Source organism: Eurosta solidaginis, chromosome 4, assembly GCF_040869045.1.
Source record: "Eurosta solidaginis isolate ZX-2024a chromosome 4, ASM4086904v1, whole genome shotgun sequence".
Lineage (NCBI taxonomy): Eukaryota > Metazoa > Arthropoda > Insecta > Diptera > Tephritidae > Eurosta > Eurosta solidaginis.
This window is the reverse complement of record NC_090322.1, coordinates 181,126,455-181,146,409: the sequence shown is the minus strand read 5'-3', so window position 1 is coordinate 181,146,409 and position 19,955 is coordinate 181,126,455.

Sequence of the window (19,955 nt, the reverse complement as noted above, 5' to 3'; positions counted from 1 at the left end):
ATATTTTGCTTAATTTTATTGAACTGGATTTTAATTTTATTCTATCCGCAAAGAAAATGTGTCTGAACTTATTCGCCTAATTATTTAGAATGTAACATTTATTTATTATATGCCGTAGTTAATTACGCTTTTGTAATGACCCCAGTTCACGCCTTTAACTTTTATGCATGAACATTCTTAAATGGAGTTCATACCCACCCAGAATCCGGATGACGAATTTACTTCCGTATCAATACGCCTTGATTATTCTTTGCAGCTAAATATCGATTTAGTTAAACAATTGGAACCAACTATTCATGGACAATCCGATTGCCTTCTTATGCTCACACTTCTCAATAAATAAAAAAAAAAAAAAAATAATAATTATGGCTATACAAAAATATGTTTAAAAGAAATGTGGATGCCGCTCCTAGACTACGATGTCCGACAGCATTTATGCCGACACGTCGTCAAAAAAAAAAAAGAAAAAGGTTGCAGTGTATGAAACCGTGGTACGGAAGCTCCGATGGGGTTGAACCGCTGGTAATTTCAGCTCGATATGCTCCGACTTCAACATCCTACATGGGCTATGCTTGTTAAAACATCACACTACCATGATTCAAGAGGATGACCATAGACAATGTTGGGTGTTGTAGTCGTGTGTGAACCTCGTTCAAGTTAATTATCGGCAATTACCTTAGGTTTTAACTAGCTCACCTTCGAGCTTCCGGATACTTCCATCTGCTGAGGAAATACGTTTATAATATAATATTGGATTACGCACTAAATATGATGGAAAAGTGAATCGTAAGCATATTCCCAAATGATTTCAAAACACATTTCATAAGATTGATAATTGTGGTTAAATAAGAAAAAAAATATTGTGAAAGCTAATGGAATGTTATAGCAAATATGATGATAAAACGAATAAAGGGGAAAAGAAAATGTGGCTTGCAAATGGTCATTCAGGAATATTCCCAACCAGGGTACACCCTTCTCCCGACGGTACATTGATTTTCGAATACAAGGAACACTTTCATCCGAGCGTTTTTAATCAACTTCCTGATACACTTCCAAAATGCTGACTGGGTATAACTGACTGTATCCCCCCCTTTACCGCTCATGTACATGCATAATTATAAGTATATCTTAAATAGTATTACCTACTCAATCTATCATAAGCAATTAAATTTAAAGGTCGGAAAAAAAATTGGTTGTCCGTAGCCGGAACGAACTCACCCAAGTCAGGTTGCAGGCCCCTGGTGTTGGCTCTGCCGTTGTCGTTGTCGTTGCAGGTTGGTGTTGGTACTGTTGGTGGTTCTTGCGCTCTGGTCCGAGGTAATCGAGTGAACCTGGTGGCGATAAAACTTCGGGCTGACCCCTACGATCTGGGTGACTTGGTTATTTTGGCGTTAAGTGTATTACGCGGCAGCGTACTGCTGGCCCTGGAGGCGGAATTGGTGTCGAACGCTTTTCCGAAGGTGGTAGTGTACTTCGTAAACGTAGAGAAAGGGGATTTATCTTCGGATAGCAATGGTTCTCATCAACATTTAGTTTAGTGCCGTCCGCTTCCGAATCGGAATCACTAGAGCTTTCCGCACTAAGTGTGACTGTCAAACGCCGACCTACTTCACTGGATATTATATACGTTGAGCTTGTGTCAACACGACACAACCGTGATAAGGTTTATTACCACCTGTTTGTTCTTCTAGTAGTTGGGCTAAGGAATCGGCCTGCAATTCCTCGTTGCAGTCTTTTGGTTCTTCCACAATACTCGCTTGAATATGTGCAAAGCCGGCTAGGGTGTTTTGCGATTAGTTAAATATAAGTGCGGATGTGCAGCTGAAGTAGCAATAATGTTAATAAAGCAGTTGGCGCCTTGCTGTTGAAGTTGTGCCAACAGATGTTACACGATCCTTTTTATAATCGCCGGGCCGCCACAAATTTCAGCTGAAGCCAATAACACTTTTCCGGAAACTCGTCTGAATATAAATGGGGATGTGTAGTTAATGCAGCAATAATGTTAATAAAGCAGTTGGCGCCTTGCTGTTGAAGTTGTTGTCACGTACACGAACATTTTTTTGGCCCCTGGTTGAACCCTGGCTAGCTCAGTATACAACGGGCAGTGGTTCTCAACCCTCCAACCAGGAGCTGGACGGACACACATTTATTCTCTTCTTCATTCACCTTCTTACCCCCACACACTCCTCAACCACAGGAAGCCCGCCCTACCTTGGACCGCTCGCTTCATCAAATCCTACCCTAGCGGTCGCCCTCTTGCCATGCTCCATCCCCTCCACTTACCTTTTCGTCATACCATCTTCACTACCCCAACAAATAAATTAACTCATCATTATACTAGTATACATGACATCAAAATATATCACAAATAAAAATCTTGCAAGAAAACATACCAAAATTATTGCTTATCGTATGTTTATACTCTTCAAAGCACCCTGCCTATACGCAGATAACAAAGCTAGAAATAATTCTCACAAAACATAAAAAATCAAAAAACCTACCTATAAGAGCTCTGATAGATGGCTATGTATATATATATGTATAAGCATCTATGGCAAAAAAAATATACGTTTGGGTTGAAAAAAAGATTAATATATGGGCAGAATCGCTTTGCATATACAAAAAAATGGTAATACTAACATCAACATACATATAAAACTAACTATTCATATCTTAGTGACTAATTTTTATCATTTTTGACCTCGCAAATAAAAGACCTGGAAAAGGAACAGAGCCGTCAAAAGAGTTTTTACCTTCGTATTGCTTGCTGAAACAACTGTGCGATTTAGTTGCAGCTCCTGTATACGACCTTTTAAGGCATCCACCTCAGCCTCGATTTTGTTCTCAAACTGTATCATTTTTCGTCCATTCGAGTTTCTATTTGTGCAGAGATCTGCGGTGTTACCTGTGCTGAAATTTGTCCCGACATTTCGGATATATGTGCCTCCTGTGCTTCAATCCTGGATGCTATTTGTGACGACATTTCGGATATACGTGCCTCCTGTGTTTCAATCCTGGATGTTATTTGTGACGACATTTCGGATATACGTGTATCCTGTGATTCCATTTGGGATACCATATATGTCTTCTGTTCTGCCAGTTGAGATGTTATATTTGTCTTTTGTTCTGCCAGTTGGGATGCCATTGTCGATGCTTGAGCAGATATTGCAGCCAAAATCATGTTCAAGTCTGTGCTCGTAACTGTCTGCGATGTTTCGTTTTTCTCTCCAATTTTTGTTGCTGTCTCGTCCCCATCAGGATAAAAGACATACTCGTCCACATCAATGCCTTGCGACTCCATTACCTCTCGTAGCCGTGCTTGAACTTCGATCTTATTGCCGGTTGTATTCAATCCACGGTTCTCCAACTCCTTTTTCAATTGCTGGATCCCTAATTCACTTAACTTTGCCATGTCCTTGTTGTCCTCTGGAATTTATTCAACAATTCCTCTTCTGACACCAATTGTAACGAATTTACTGCAAATACTTTTATTCGCAACCTTCTACTAACGTTCGTATCGCTAAACTGTTGAATAAATAACTCCAATATTTAATAATGCAAAATGGCCTTTATTAAAGTACTTCACAATAACACTGATACTTCACAACCAATAGCTTGCTTAAATGAAACTGATTGTCGCGCCTCTATTGTTGCTGCTTTTATACTGTGTGATTTCCTCGTTGCATCTTCTAGGCGCTTCCAGAATTTACTTAGTTACTGGTATATAATTATAACTACAGATGCACGTGTGTAGCTCTCATATGCACGTGTATTTGTGAGCGACACTTCCACAATTATAATTGCATACTTTTGGGAGCATCTCAGATAAGATATCTGCATGTGTTTGTGCGTTGCTTCTCCGCAGCGTGTACGTCATATGTGTAGACATAATGATTGAATTTTTGATGTGCATACAAGTCACTGCTTAGCATCGGCTTAGAGATGACAGTACCCCTTAGTGTTGCTAATACTCGTAACAATATGTTCCATCCCTGGGAACTAGATTATTTTCTGTCAAATTTTTACGTTTCTCTTTTATGTTGTGCTTCCAGTTGGAGATTACACTCCAGAGATGGCAGTCTTGAACCAAAGCAAATGATAAAGCCTTGGTGGGGTTGGGGAATACGGCACCTGAGAACTCAGCCGTATGAAGCCAAAAAAACAAGCAGTTCCTCCGTAAATTCCACAAACAGGCGTCGGACCTTTATGCCGGAAATTGCCCAGTGAATCCAGTACTCAAAGAACAGTACCCAAAACTTGCGGAAGAGGAACGCACACTCCGCATGGAAACACTAGTCACACTAGCTCAACTTCGATCTGGATACTGTAACAGGTTAAACTCTTACCTATCCAGAATCAACCCCGACATACAAACTGTATGCCCCGCTTGCAATGTGTTCCCAGATGACACCAACCATCTCTTTAATTGTAATGTGGAATCAACGCCACGCTAACCACGTACAAAGCAATTGGCCGGCCGCTCATGAGCTATGCGTCACCAGTCTGGTCGCCTCCTCTTAAAAATACACACTGGAAAAGGCTACAGGCCTGTCAAAATGCTGCAATCAGAACTGCCACCGGATGTCTCCTTATGAACACAGCAAGGAGCCACAAAAGATTTATAGAAGTTACGTGGACGTCTGGTTTTGGGATCTAGCCCAGAACAACCTGTCCGATGCAACCATCCTTTACACGAGACACACTGACAAGAGTATGACCGTCCTAAAAAGATTATTTTCCGGCAGATGCAGCAAAACCATTTCTCAGGAGCGGGGTCAGGAGACGGACCCGGATTGGGTTCGATACCTTCCCGGAGCAAGAGAATATGGAGCAGTTCCGCTGCAAGGAGCTGCTGGGAGGATGACAATTTGTGGGAGGGACACAACAAATTAAATGGGGTTACACTGAAATGACAGTCCTTGGTCGGGAAAAATCCCGAGTCGCTCCGGTACATAGAACCAACTCCCTTGGGATGCGATTTTTATGAGCTCATCTGTTAGCCCGACGTCTGGCTTTGTCTACAGAAGAATGCATTATAAATTGTCGGCAAAAGCCGCCCGCGGATTTCTTCGAATCAGATAAAGTTTTATCCCCAAAGGCTATAGATTCTTTATCATCGTGTTTAGTTGGATTAGACAAGGATTTGACGGTTGACCACAATTTACCAACACCCGCAGAGAGGTTGCAGTTCTTTAGATGTTCGGCATGATATCCAAATTAAATAATAAAAAAATAAATAAATGTAAGGCGCGATAACCTCCGAAGAGATCTAAGGCCGAGCTTCTCTTCCAATTTGCGTCGTGCTCCTCTTGATTTTCCATACAAATTGGCCGGACGGGACCTACATGTTTTATGCCGACTCCGAACGGCATTTGCAAGGCAGATGAGTTTTACCTGAGAGCTTTTCATGGCAGAAATACACTCGGAGCGCTTGTCAAACATTGCCGAAGGGCGACCCCGCTTAGAAAACTTTTCTTCTAATTGAAAAACCTTATTTCTAAAATTTTGATGTTGCTTTGCCCGGGGTGTGAACCCAGGGCATACGTTGTGGTATCTGGAGCACGCTACCATCACACCACGGTGCCGGATAACCAAATTAAGACTCATAATAAGGGTCCCTAGCGTTGAGGTGTCTTGCAAGGTCACGTTCTCTTGCTAAATTTGCAGCTTCGGCCCGGAAATGCGGTATGATTTCAGGTATTCTACCGGCCGGGACAAAATGTGCAGAAGCTGAACCGATGACCTTGCGGAACGCACGCTCGCCCTGCCGGACATCGGTCGGAACGGGAAGAGCAGCAAAAGATTGGTTTGTAAAAGATGTGTATTCTTCCCAATTGGTTTTTTTGAATTTAATGAAAGTCCGCTTTTCAGAGGTGATAACATTGGAAGGTCGCTCAATTGAAAGGAGTATGGGCAGGTGATCAGAAGCTAAAGTAAGGATTGGTTGCCATTCAACGCAAGTTATGAGCCTTGCACTGACGATTGAGATGTCAGGTGAGCTATGGCAATTACCTGCAATTCTGGTGGGGGCATCGCCGTTTATCGTCCAGAAAGTCGTATTGTCTATTTGCTCTCTTAGCTGCCTGCCTCTGCTGTCGACTGGCAAGCTGGAATGCCAGAGATCGTGGTGAGCGTTGAAATCGCCAAGGATAAGACGGTTTTCGCCACAGAGTAACGTGCTGATATTAGGGCGATAGCCCCTGGACAGCAGGTGGCAGGGGAATATATATTGTAACGAATTTTCTGCAAATCCTCTTATTTGCAATCCTCTGCTAAGTTCGAATCACTAAACTGTTGAATAAATAACTCCAATATTGAATGATGGAAAAATGGCCTTTATTAAGTACTTCACAATAACACTCAAACGGTGCAACGAATAGCTTAATAACCAAACTGATATCTTAAAGGAAACTGACTTTCAAAATAATAGTGCTATTGCTCGCTAGATATCGTCTTACTCGTAACTGCTTGACAATTCAAATCAAACTGAATTACTTCTTACTCGCTGGCGCCGCTTTTATAGTTTACGCTGCATACTTCTAGGCTCTTCGATTTCCAGAAGTTACTAGTTGTTTCGGCTACAAAATCGCCAGCCACAACTACGTGCACAAATTATTGCTCTCTCTTGTGACAACTCAGATAAGGTATATGCATGTGTTTGTAGTTTACAGTCTCCCGCACACACATAAGCGTATAAGTAAATTCATCGGTGTGTGACATCTCATCTCTCGCTGCCTTGTATGTAAATGTTGCTCGTCGGAATGTGTACATATGTGTAGACGCAATTATTGATTCGTTTATGTAGATACATAATGATTGAATTATTGATGTGCATTCACGTCACTGCTTAGATCGGCTTAGAGCTGGCAGCACTCCTTAGTTTTGCTAATATTCGTAACACTGCCCTCCACCTAAGTCTGATCGTCCCGATCAGACAAATCTCTCGATCTAAACGCTGCTAATCTCTCCAAATGAACCACTTTCATTTTGGTTCGTGGTTTGGTAGTGGTTTGTATGCGGTACACTACATCGTTGATCCGTTTTACAACTTTGTATGGGCCTTCCCAGTTACACTGCAATTTCGGGGACAAACCTTTTTTTCGTTGTGGGTTGTATAGCAGCACCAAATCTCCTTCCTGAAACCCTTCCGAATTAATTGCTTTATCGTACCTCGCTTTCATCTTGTCACTCATAATCTTTGCTCGTTGCCTTACCAGATCGTGTATCTCTCTCAGCTCTTCTTCTAAGACATCAGTGGATTTCTTGACATTCCTCTCCGCATCGGCATCTATCCCATACTTCAAATCAGCTGGCAGTCGAAGGTCATTGCCAAAAATTACCTTTGCGGGAGTTTGGCCCGTTGTGTTATGTACTGCCGATCGGTAGGCCATCAAGAATAATGATATGTGTGTATCCCAGTCCTTATGGTACTTGTCGACTACTTTCCTTAAATGCTCCTCCAATGTTCTATTGAAACGTTCCACCATACCATCGGACTGAGGATGCAATGCAGTTGTCCGTGTTTTTCGAATGCCCAACTTCTTGCACAGTTCTTGGAACACAGCTGATTCAAAATTCCTGCCTTGGTCAGAATGTAACTCCATTGGTACACCATACCTTGCAACCCATTCGTTTTTAACCACTTCTGCTACTGTTTCTGCTTCTTGGTTTGGGATTGGGTATACCTCTGGCCATTTACTGAAATAATCCATAACCACCAGTACGTATTTGTTTCCGCGGTTGCTAGTAGGAAATGGACCTGCGACATCCATGGCGATCCTTTCAAATGGTGCACCTGAAATATACTGCTTCATCTGGCCACGACTTCGGGTTTTGGGCCCTTTCGCTCTGTTGCATACCTCGCAATTGGCAATCCACTCGGTGACCGACTGACGGCAACCAACCCAATAGAATCTCTGCTTAATTTTCTCGAGTGTCTTCGTGATTCCAAGATGGCCTCCACTTGGACCATTGTGCAACTCGCTGAGCACGTCAGGAATCCTCTTTCTGGGAACAACTATAAGTTTCTTCTTGCACTGACCATCCTCACTCTCCCATACTCGATGCAAGCAACCGGATATCAATTCCAAACTGTTCCACTGTGCCCAATATGACTTCGCAATGGGACTCTCCGCTGACATATCCTCTCTGCTTGGTCTTTCGTTTCGTTCGAGCCCTTGCATAACATGTGACAGATCTGTATCTTCTAGCTGACACTTTCTTAGTTGTTCCTTGTCCCATTCATCCGTACACGTTATAGTCATTAGCCGGACATCTATAATGTCTTCTTTAGCCTCGGCCTTTGAACAGTGCTTGCATTCCAAACTATATGGCCTTCGTGACATTGCATCGGCATTTCCATGGGTACTACCTTTTCGATGCTCAATGGAAAAGTCATAGCTTTGAAGTCGCTCGATCCACCGTGCCAATTGTCCTTCCGGATTACGGAACTGCAGAAGCCATTTCAATGCTGCGTGATCTGTCCTGACATGGAATCGCTGGCCGTAGAGGTATTTGTGAAAATGTTTAATGCACTCTACCAATGCCAACAGCTCTCTCCGCGTAACACAGTAGTTCCTCTCTGGTTTTCCAATCGAACGGCTGTAATATGCAACTACCTTCTCCTGTCCATCGACCAGTTGTGATAAAACGCCTCCTATAGCATATCCACTTGCATCTGTATCTAGAATAAATGTTGCTCCTGGAATCGGATATGCTAACATTGGGGCAGTGCACAAACGCTCCTTCAATGTTTGGAAAGCCACTTCTTGCTCCTTCTTCCATTCAAAAGCTTTGTTTTTTCTTGTAAGCTCATGGAGGCTATGGGCTACGCTGGAAAAATTTGGTACAAATCGGCGGTAATATGTGCACAGCCCAAGAAAACTTCTTAATTCATGTAGATTCTGTGGTCTTGGCCAATCCTGTACAGCCTCTATTTTTTCGTTCGCAGTGCAGATGCCCTCTGTCGTTACCTTGTGACCCAAATAATTGACTTCCTTTTTAAACAGCGCACACTTTTTGGGACTTAACTTCAGACCAGCGCCAGCTATTCTCTGGAAAACTTCCTCCAAGTTCTTAAGATGTTCATCAAAGTTCTTGCCCAATACGATGATGTCGTCCAGGTACACCAAGCATGTTTTCCAATGTAGTCCTTTCAGTACCTGGTCCATGAGTCTCTCAAAAGTAGCTGGTGCATTACAAAGTCCAAAAGGCATCACTGTAAATTGCCAAAGACCATCACCGACACTGAAGGCTGTTTTCTCTTTATCTTCCTCCTTCACCTCCACTTGCCAGTAGCCGCTTTTCAAGTCCAGCGTGGAAAACCATTTCGTACCAGATAGCGAGTCCAGAGTGTCGTCAATTCTTGGCAATGGGTAGCTATCCTTTTTCGTTACGTCATTCAACTTCCGGTAGTCCACGCAAAACCTCATTTTTCCATCCTTTTTTTTTACAAGTACTACCGGTGAGCTCCATGGACTAGCTGATGGTTCGATGACGCCGCTGTCGTTCATTTCTTGAATGATTTGACTCACAACTTCCCGCTTCGCCAGTGGAACACTACGTGGAGCTTGACGGATCGGTCTCGCATCTCCAGTGTCAATTTGATGTTTCACAACGTTGGTGCGGCCTGGTTTAGAATCATCCTGGTCAAATATGTTCGCGTACTTTAGGAGCAGTTGTTTTGCCTTACTCTGATATGCTTCCTCTAGACCCAGCATCCATGCCGTGATGTCATTTGAAAGATCAGTATTACTAGCTGAAACGTGTTCCTGGAGCTGTTCACAGTTAATAACCACTTCAGCCTCTTGGCATCTTCCCAAAATAGCTCCTTTAGTCAGTTTGAGTGGTGACTTGAACTCATTGAGTACTCTTACCGGAATACGTCCATCTTGTTTTGTCATAGCCAGGGTTTTTCCTACAAGTATGTTTAGTGCTGATTTGTTTGCCGCTTCGACAACCCACAATTTGTTTGTCCCACAATCTCCATCAACCTTTGCCCAGATGACTGCTTCGGATTTTGGTGGTATTTGCTGACTCTCTTCCACCAGCACTCGTTTACTGCTGTAGCCTCTCTCGTAGCCGAAATTAAGTGGTACATCCATGTTTTTATATCGCATCGTCTTGCTTTGCATGTCGATCTTGATGCCCTGGTCGATTAAGAAGTCCACTCCAATTATGATTTCATCAACAATTTCTGCCACTATAAAATTGTGTACTACCATGACGTTCCCAATTGCGACTTCACATTCTACTTCTCCAATTACCTGGGTGTCCTCTCCCGTGGCTGTACGTAATCTTGCTCCAAGCAATGGTCTTATCTTTTTGTTGACTAAATCCGCTCGAATGATGGAATGAGATGCACCCGTATCTACAGTCAATAACCGTTCCTTTCCGTCCACATGTCCTCCAACAGTAAGGTTGCTCGATCTTCTTCCAATCTGCGAGATAGAGATTATGGGGCATTCAATTGCGGGAGCCAGCTGTCGCCCCTTGCGGCTGACTCGATTTAGTTTAACGATTGAGTGGTCTTGGATATTTGCTCATCACCTTCTGCTCTGCGTTTACGACCACCCACATTGTTGGAGCTATTGGGACCGCTGCTGCAATGTCGTGCAATATGACCTGGGTTGCCGCACTTGAAACATTTAATAACTCCGGCATTTTTCTGTTGTGATCCCTTCAGTGCTTCCAAAATAGTGTCTACCCAATCTGGTCTTTCCACTTCTACACGATGAGCTTTGTATGCTGGTTTACTCAATAGTGAGGCCGTTTCCTGAGTCAATGCATGTGATACCGTTTCAGAAAATGTCAGCTTTGGGTTTGCGTATGTAGCTCGCTTCGTTTCCACGTCCCGTATGCCATTTATGAAACTCTGGATTTTTACCCTTTCAGTGTATTCCACGGGTGCGTCCGCATTTGCAAGATGAGCCAATCTTTCAATATCTGAAGCAAACTCCTGCAATGTTTCATTTGCTTTTTGGTAGCGGTTTTGCAACTCAATTTGGAATATCTGTTTCCTATGCTCGCTTCCGTAACGTCTCTCTAAAGCGCTCATCAATGTTTCGTAGTGGTTCCGCTCGTACTCTGGGATGGTCTGTAAGATTTCCGCGGCAGGCCCTTTCAGTGCCACGAACAGAGCTGCAACTTTATCTTCAGCATTCCATTGGTTCACTGCTGTGGTCTTCTCAAACTGTAGCTTAAAGACCTGAAAAGGAACAGAACCGTCAAAGGATGGTGTCTTTACCTTTGGATTACTCGCTGAAACAGCTGGGCGGTTTAGTTGTAACTGCTCCATACGACCTTTTAACGCTTCTATTTCGGCATCAATTTTGTCCTCGAGTTGTAAAATTTTTGCATCCTGCTCTTCCAGTTTCACAAAGAGCTGCGCTGATACCTGTTCCGAAATTTGTGCCGACATTTCAGATATACGTGCCTCTTGCGCTTCCAGTTGAGATGCCAAATATGTCTTCTGTTCTTCCAATTGTGTCTCCATCTTTGATGTAATCTGTGTCGACATTTCTGCCATACGCGTTTCTTGTGCTTCAATCTTCGATGTTATGCGTGTCTCCTGCGATTCTAGTTGTGATGCCATATATGTCTTCTGTTCTTCCATCTTGGATGTTATACGGTTCTCCTGCGATTCCATATATGTCTGCTGTTCTGCCAGTTGAGATGACACTGTCGATGTTTGAGCAGATATTGCAGCTAAAATCATGTTCAAGTCTGTACTGGTAACCGTCTGCGATGTTTCGTTCTTCTCTTCAATTTTTGTTGTCTCCTCGCCATCAAGATGAAAGACATGCTCTTCCACATCAATTCCTTCTGCTTCCATTGCTTCTCGTAGCCGTGCCTGAAGTTCGAGTTTAACGCCGCTTGTATTCAATCCACGGCTCTCCAACTCCTTCTTCAGTTGCGGGATCTTCAATTCACTTAACTTTGCCATGTCCTTGTTGTCCTCTAGAATTTATTCAACAATTCCTCTTCTGACACCAATTGTAACGAATTTTCTGCAAATCCTCTTATTTGCAATCCTCTGCTAAGTTCGAATCACTAAACTGTTGAATAAATAACTCCAATATTGAATGATGGAAAAATGGCCTTTATTAAGTACTTCACAATAACACTCAAACGGTGCAACGAATAGCTTAATAACCAAACTGATATCTTAAAGGAAACTGACTTTCAAAATAATAGTGCTATTGCTCGCTAGATATCGTCTTACTCGTAACTGCTTGACAATTCAAATCAAACTGAATTACTTCTTACTCGCTGGCGCCGCTTTTATAGTTTACGCTGCATACTTCTAGGCTCTTCGATTTCCAGAAGTTACTAGTTGTTTCGGCTACAAAATCGCCAGCCACAACTACGTGCACAAATTATTGCTCTCTCTTGTGACAACTCAGATAAGGTATATGCATGTGTTTGTAGTTTACAGTCTCCCGCACACACATAAGCGTATAAGTAAATTCATCGGTGTGTGACATCTCATCTCTCGCTGCCTTGTATGTAAATGTTGCTCGTCGGAATGTGTACATATGTGTAGACGCAATTATTGATTCGTTTATGTAGATACATAATGATTGAATTATTGATGTGCATTCACGTCACTGCTTAGATCGGCTTAGAGCTGGCAGCACTCCTTAGTTTTGCTAATATTCGTAACAATATGTTAATAATTTCTAGGTCAGCATCGCCTGACCGGATGGTTATACCTTTACTTTTTAAGGTATTATCCCTGCGGTTGATATTGGGTTGCAATAGACTATATTGCACAGTGTCATGAGTAATTAAGGCAAGGCCACCACCATTACCCCTTGAGAGAACTTGCCTATGAATGTTGTAGCCATCGCAAGTTCGGAGATCCGGTGTGGCAGTTAGCTTTGTTTGTTGAATTGCGGCAGTACGGATGTTATTTTTATTCATGTAGCCGACTATCTCCGCGATCTTGCCAGTTAAACCGTTACAATTAAGTTGCAGAACTCTGAAGTGCAAAGGGGGCGCAGTTGGTACTTTGGGAATCAGAGATGGGTGAAGGCGCCTTGAAGGATATAGGCTTAGTCGAGTGCGTTGTCCGGTTGCTGCTGGTGTACCTGGTGTCAATGGGTTGGTACTAGTGTTTTGGCAGCAAGGTGCACCGAATGTGCCGGTCGGACGATTTCCGTTTGTGAGCCCAGACCATCTATGAAGGTGGCATAGGCTAAGGCATGAACTGTATAGGACCGATGCCGCGATCGTAAACAATCTCAGCTGGCATGCGGAACACACTGTATGCGGGACACATGACTCCTTGTCTAATCCAACTAAACACAATGATAAAGTATCTATAGCCTTCGGTGATAAAACTTTATCTGATTCGAAGAAATGTGCGAGCGGGTTTTGCCGACAATTTATAATGCATTCTTCTGTAAACAAAGCCAGACGTCGTGCTAACAAACGAGCTCATAAACATAAACACGACGTCCCACCCATTACCATCACCCCCACAGAGGTTGAAGCAGCCATCCGTAAGGCCAGGCCCCGACGCAATAGCCATGGCAATGCTTAAACACCCTGGCGATGAGGGAATAAAATACCTGACACATGTTTTCAAACTGTCACTGGACTCTTTCGTTATTCCCGAAAAATGGAAAATGTCAAGGATAATCCCGGTACTAAATCCAACTAACGAAGGCGAGTCTTATCGACCGATATAACTCCTTTCGTCAGTAACTAAGACATTGGAAACCGTTCTGCTCCCTCATTTAACGGCAAATCTTCGCCTAGCCACGCATCAACAGGGCTTCCGTAAAATGCACAGCACCACCACCGCGCTCAGTGCCATTAACACTCAGATTAATTACGGATTAAATCAGCAAAAATTCCATCATAGGACGGTGCTCGTGGCACTTAACTTGTCAAAAGCTTTTAACACAGTCAACCACGGCAGGCTACTCCAAGACAAAGAAGGCTTACACCTTCCCGCTTGTCTAAAAAGATGGGCCGCTAATTATTTAAGTGGTCGGCAGGCGTCGGTTGAATTTAGGAACGAAATTCCTAAACCTAGAAAAATTAAACAGGGGTTTCCACAGGGGGGTAAAAGCGCTAAAAGAGATATCCGGTTTATCGACAACTACTGACGACTAAATCGATTATTGTGTTAATCTCTTGAACCAAGCAAAATTTCAAATTTGTTTATGCATTATGTAGCTACCTACTTATAGATTAAGAAACGATTAAATTCAATATTTTACCGTAAACAGTATACGCGCTGCGTGCGTTAATCGGTTTTTCGATAACTACTGTCGATTTTTTATATCTCTTGAACCAAAGGATATAGTAAAGTGTTTATTTGTGAAAAAATTAAGTTACCCACTTGTAGATTAATACAAAATTTGACAAAAACTTCTATAATTAACCTTTCAGGGCAAAATGGGAATTTATCGGTAGACCAATGACCCAGCCTTTAATTGTCCTATAAGTAGCTATATACTACAAAAACAAAAGCTTCATCATTTAGCTTGGTTCAAGAGATATACACAAGGGAGCCGTAGTTATCGAAGAACCGATTAACCCCCGTAGCGCCTATACTGTTAACGTTAAAATATTGAGTCAAATCTTTCTCTAATTTAAAGGTAGGTGGCCATATAATGCGACAAAAATTTTAAAATTTTGCTTGGTTCAAGAGATATAGACAATAATCCCTTTAGTCATCAGCAGTTTTAGATACCCCGGATGTCTTACGTAGCGTCTGATCCGTTAATGATAGAACCTTGAAACAAATTGTGGATCAATCTACAAGTAAGAAGCTGTATGAATGCAAAACAGGAATTTAGAAAATCTTGCTTGGTTAAAAATATATAGGACAATACGTTCTCATTTTCGCCTTGAAGGGTAAATTGTGGGACTTTATATCAAAATGTCGATTAATCTAAAAGTAAGTAGCTATAGACTGCAAAAAATTTCGCCATTTGGCTTGGTTTAAGAGATATTCACAAGGGAACCGTAGCTATCGAAAAACCAATTAACCCTCGTAGCCCTATACTGTTAATACATATATGACACTACATTATTTTGTCTTGGAATCCAAGCTAGAAAAACTAAAGAAACTTTATCGGGTCTTCAAAATACAAAAACCATTTCTACCAAAAGAAAGCGAGACCACTATTCCCCCAAAATTAGTGATTTTGACATGTTTTTGTTTATGTTTTAAATTTTATTTTTAGATTAACATTTTTTACAATAAATACAATTTAAATAACAAAGGAAAATGTTTCGGTCTCTGATGGTTCACTTTTTAAACGGCTTTATTTAGCTTGACTCTGTGTAGCGGCCGGCCGGCCGTTGTGAACGAATTTTGTAATTAAAATTTAAGTAATCGGGAAGATAAGCTACAAGCTTGAAATTTGGAATGCAACAATAAGAAAAAACTCCGATAGGTGGTGCATATATCGAAATATTTCAAAAAATCGTATTTGTGGTCCGCTTTGGCTCATATTTGGGACACATATTACATACAGGAATGGAAATCGATTTATGAAAAAAAAAATCCCGCTAGGTGCGGCAAGAAACGAGATATTAATAAAATAATTAAAAAAAAATTTTTAAGTTAAACGGTTTTATTGAAAACAATACCTACATGAAGTAATAATAATACTACAGGATAGAAAATAATTAGGTAGGTCCTAGGTACTAGCCATCACACTCCTCATCAATCTGGGGCGTTGATCAGACAATTAAATAAAAGTGATGGGCGCGTGAAATTTCTAAAATTGTGAGGCGTAGCATAACCTTATTAAGGTTCAGTTGGTCTTATATATGACTATCAATAGAAATTTGACGCGTCCAACACTTTTATTTAATTGTCTGATCAACGCCCCAGATTGCTGAGGAGTGTGATGGCTAGTACCTAGGACCTACCTAATTATTTTCTATCTTGTAGTATTATTATTACTTCATGTAGGTATTGTTTCCAATAAACCGTTTAACTTAAAATTTTTTTTAAATTATTTTATTAATATATCGTTTCTTGCCGAACCTAGCGGGATTTTTTTTCATAAGGCGATTTCCATTTCTGTATGTAATATGTGTTCCAAATATGAGCCAAATCGGACCACAAATACTATTTTTGTGAATATCTCGATCCTAGCGGTGATTTTTTTCTTATTATTGCATTGTCATCGGGTTCTGAACTATGTTCCAAGTTTCAAGCTTCTAGCTTATCGGGAAGTTACTTAAATTTCAATTACAAAATTCGTGCCGGCTGGCCGTCCACCCTGTCAAGTCAAGCTAATTAAAACCGTTTAAAAATACTCTTACTTGTGGTCCGATTTGGTACAAATATTACATACAGTCCGGTAGAATTGATATCAAAATACTTTGAAGTTCGAGGAGGGACAAGCATACGTGGCGCCGAGTCGAGTAAAGGGCGCCGAGTCGAGTAAAGTCTTTGGAAAGATTATGTATTGAGAACTTAGATTGTAACAAATTGTTCGGAAAGAGTCTTTTAATAATGAGTCACTAAATGAACTAAATAGAATGCGAAATAATATGCAATTAAATAAATAAAAAAAAAAAATGCAATTAAATAGACTAAAAATTTTGAAAAAAAAAATTAAAAAAAAAATTTAAGTTAACGGTCTTATTGAAAACAATACTTACAATCTCGCTTCATTCAAGAGATATAGGACAATTTAAGCGCTGGGCATTTGGGCCTTTGGGCTTTGTCTACCGATAAATTCCCATTTTGCCCTGAAGGGTTAGTGATGGAAGTTTTTGTCAAATTGTGGTTTATCTACAAGTGGGCACCTGGATATTGCAAAACCAAAACTTTACCATTTGCTTTGGTTCAAGAGATATGGACGAATCGACAGTAGTTATTTATAAGACAATTAGCCCAATTAGCGCCTTACCCTTTAACCATGGAACCTGGAGTCAAATTGTGGCTTAATCTATAAGCAGGTTCTATATAATGCGAAATTTTTTTGAAATTTTGCTTGTTTCAAAAGATATGTGCATTAATCGGTTTAGTCGTCAGTAGTTGTCAATAAACCGAATATCCCACGTAGCGCCTGAACCGTTAATGGCCGAACCTTTAGGCAAATTGTGGATCAGTCTACGAGTAGGTAGCTATATGAATGCAGACCAAGAATTAAAAAAATCTGGCTTGGTTGAAGAGGTATAGCGCAGTTTAGGAGCTGGGTCATTTGTGTACCGATAAATTCAAATTTTTGCCTTGAAGGGTAAATATGTAAGTACTTCAAAAACAACAACTTCCTCGTTTGGCTTGGTTCACATTGGATATACACAATTTGACAGTAGCTATCCATAAACGGAGTAGCCCACGTGACGCCTTAATGGTTACGGCTTTTAAATTGCTAACCTCACCAGCTGTGATACAGAATACTAACAGCTTTAGAGACTTAAGTCCGTTTTTACCGACTTCGGTTACGCTAACTTTATTAGACAGAATTCCTTCGATGATCTGTTAGGTAGTGCTTTCAGGTTCTTTCTTCAATTAAATATTTTTAACTTTCAGTTGCTTATTAGAAGAACGGATGTATGCGGAGTATGAACGAGTAACATACATACATACGTATTTTAAGTCACATGCAGTTCTTGTATGCTCTTGAACGGGTGTTGCATTCAACCCTGCCTGTAACCGCTTGTTGAACGTAAAAAAATATAATAAACAGTTTAAGTAAGTTTTTTAAAGCTTGAACCAAGGCATGCTGTTGCTGTAGAGATGATCTTACCTTATAGTTGAATCGTGTAATCATTACACTGGCCGGCGGCCAACATTTACCAGAGACGCCGTTATGAAATTCGTATGTAAAACCACCCCCTGATTTCGAAAATCGAGTTCATTTTTGATTCTATGGTACCGTTTTCGAAATATTTGCAATTTACCATTATTCGAAAAAACCAAAACCTTCTCACGAACGGGTTAAGGAATTTGCAAAAAAGTTTACAGAATCGGAAACGATAAAATTTGCTATAAATGCTTCATACATTGTTTTTTGCTCAACCAGATAGTTTTCGAGATATTAGCTTATCATTTCAGATTTTTGTTTTTTTTTTTATGAAAAAATATGAAAAAATTACTCTTTGCGAGGGCAGCATTCCAAAACCACAACTTTTTCCAGATATTTTTTCTTTACGTAAAGCTCTGTTTAATTAGAAAAAAGATAAGCCATCATCGAAGAAATTCGATGCAAAACTACGTAAGTTGTATGTATGGTATAAAGAAGAGTGAAATATCTAGCTATGCTCTGTTTCTATTTAGTTAAAAGTTCAATTTTTGCATGAAATTACCCATATTTTTAACTTTTTTTAATTTTTTTTATGTTTATACTATATTCTAACAATCTTTATCCTAATAATTATGTGTTCTACTTTGATGCTTATTCAGTTTAGGATCGGTTTCCCTTATGAGAAACCAGCAGTAATCACCCTACATTGCGACGTCCCAGAATCCTTGATATCGATTCTCAATTAATTTCATTTGCTGATGAAACCTTTCGCCATGTTCGTCACTTTCGTCGCCAAGATTTGCCGGAAAAAAGCTCAAATGTGAGTGCAGAAAGTGAATTTTTAAGGACATATTTACGCCTGGAAAGAAAATATTAATTCGGTAAACAAGTTATAGAATTTTGGGAAACAAATTTTAATAAGCCTTTAATATTTACCCATTTTCGCATAATTATTGATTAAGTCGTTCACTATCTGCTCGTAGTTAGAGCTTTTGTGTCTACCGAGAAAAGAAGCAATGACCTTTTCAAAGGATTCCCACCCTGCTGCCTCAACTGATGAGAGTAGTCCTTTGAATTGATTATTGTTGATCGAATTTTTTATTTGTGGTCCAACAAATATACCTTCCTTTATCTTGGCTTGAGAAATATCTGGAAAAATTGTTTTCAAATAGTCGAATGCTTCGCCTCCTTTGTCCAAAGCCTTAACAAAGTTTTTAAAGAGACCCATCTTGATATGTAAGGGTGGAAGTATGATTTTCTCTTTCTTGACAAGAGGGGAGTATTTGTTGTTATCCACACCAATGGTAAACTCTACTCTTTCCGGCCAATCCTTTCTGACGTAGTGGCCCTTACGAGCTCGGCTATCCCACTTGCAGAGGAAGCAGCAGTGCTTGGTGTAGCCACTTTGTAGACCGCATAGCATTGCAACGACTTTGAGATCAGAACATATTTTCCAATCATGCTCTTCATATTTGATAAATTTGAGTAGTTTTTGCATTTCCTCGTAGGTTTCCTTTGTATTTACTGCATGTGCGATCGGGATAGAAGGCTTTTTGTTACCAATATGCAATAATACAGCCTTCAAACTCAGTTTATTGCTGTCTATGAACAATCACCACTCTTTTGAATCATATGTTTGACCAAACTCTTTGAATAAACGAGGAATGTCGTTGCAGTAGCATATACTGTCTTTCTTGGTATAGTGTTTGGAAAATTGTTCGTGACGAGTTCTACAATATATCACCTTAACTTCGGATGACACAAATTGAAATTGTTGCATACGAGAAGTGTGGATCTCGGCCTTTTCCTTGGATAGTTCCAAATCTCTTATCCAATCATTAAGTTGTGCTTGTGACAGAACGTTTCTCTCGTTTCCCATGCGAAATTCAGTACAACTTGATTCTCCGCACTCAGCTATTACTGTTGACAATGGAACTGGATCCGCAACTGCCGTTGAATGTAGTACTGGTAATGTCACTGTAGGCACGCCGGCATAGGTTACTCTTCTTGATTTTCCAACGCCAAGTACTTTTGTTTGACAAATATAACACTCTATTGAATGGCAAGTAGGTTCTCTCCATATCATTGGTTTATCAAATTTTATTTGTTGTCCTGATTCCGACTGAATCAATTCTACTCGACACGATGTACACAAAGTGTTCGGTGTCCATGGTTTTTCAGCATTTTTAGGCTCAATGCCAAAATACTTGCGAGTATAAAGTTTTC